Here is a 1543-nt window from a genome sequence, read left to right on the forward strand (position 1 = left end):
CTCCTTTGAATGGAATTCGAATTTGAGCATTGGAGGCTACATAAGGGTGATTTGGAAGCTTCCAAATGACCTACACATGTCATGAAACTCAAGCCACATATATGGATACATGAAACCATGTTAATTTCCTAGTTTTTAATCATAAATTCACTTTAAACACATAAAATAAATAACTTTGGTAAATAAGGATCCTAACCCATATATTTATTAAAATGATGACTAATGAAATGTTATATGGTTATGGAGTTGCGACATGTGAGTGAAATGGTGGTGATAAAGGTGAATTTGGATGTCATTTTGAAGACATTTTGGAGGCCCAACACTAATCATCTTCTAGGATCCTCAGAATTATGCTCTATGTGACAACCCTATGACTTTTGTAATAAATAACTTCCATAGCTAAAGTGTGAAGTATTGGGATATTTGCAGTATTTCATGTCTTCATTCCCTTTAAGTCATATTTTGTTGATGGTTTCCTTATCATCATTAGTCATGTGTGAAACATAAATCTTTATAGGATTCCCATCCACCATAGAACAAACTTCCTTTCCCTTCACTAGGATTTCCAATCCTAAATGTTCACTTCTATGTTCCTTAGCCACATCTATTTGTCCTTCTAAATATTTTGATGTGATAAGACTTCATATTTTAGACTAAAATTTATCTACAATTTTTTATTATTGTCTAATAATAGTTGCATGCAGCACCTTCAACCTTCGTTGATGGGCTAGCGTGATTTAACATTGTACCTTATATATTTTTTGCATTTATATGAAGTCAGCATCAACAAAAAAGCTATAAGAGCCAAAAGGAAAACAATAAAATTCATTAGTATATTAGACCTTCTTAACAAATTGGCATTGGTTGTAACCTGCAAAAAAATATTATGTCTTTACCTTTCTAGATAGAAGGACTTGCAGGCACTATTGTATCTTTAGTATCTCATCTTTCTTAGCATTTTGTTGTTCTTCCAATCCTTTAAGTGTTTTGTCCATGCATCTCAACTCTGTCGTTATGTACTCAATTCGCTTGGAGACATTGGCATTCACTTTGATGAGATCATGCTTCACTAACATGGGCACAATGAGCTTAAAAACATTTGAATCCTCACTTAGTAATTCCAGTTTCTTATGAACCATCTCATTCTCGCCATGCTGGATTGTATACTGCTTCCTCAATTGATGATTATTTCCAATGTATTTATGAATATTGTTAAGGGCATGGCTTGGTTCTTAAGTTGGTGTTGGAGATACCTCACGACTATTGTACTCATTTATGATGGACATGTGTTGAGCAATAACAACATTTACTCTACTTCAAAAAAATCACAAGTTTGACTCCTATAATAGGTCACAACGTTAATACACAGTGTTTTTGAGGGTTGAATAAGGCACAGGTCACAGTTTTCAGATATATTCCAAGTCTCATCACCAGATAGCAATGTCGAGGACTGTAGGTGCACACTATAGCCTTAGCTTGGTTGCAGCTCCAAGTTGCAACACAAGTCACATTTTAGGGACATGGAGGAGCCAATGTGTGACTA

General features: G+C 34.6%; 1 pseudogene; it reads right to left on the minus strand.

The window, feature by feature from the left end:
• Positions 1-923: 923 nt before the first annotated feature.
• On the minus strand, positions 924-1273 carry LOC149160314 (prefoldin subunit 6 pseudogene; annotated as a pseudogene).
• Positions 1274-1543: the final 270 nt, after the last annotated feature.

The sequence above is a fragment of the Pinus tabuliformis genome, chromosome 5_2 (genome assembly GCF_031772625.1).
Source record: "Pinus tabuliformis cultivar Carrire ecotype Pingquan chromosome 5_2, CPIR1, whole genome shotgun sequence".
NCBI lineage: Eukaryota > Viridiplantae > Streptophyta > Pinopsida > Pinales > Pinaceae > Pinus > Pinus tabuliformis.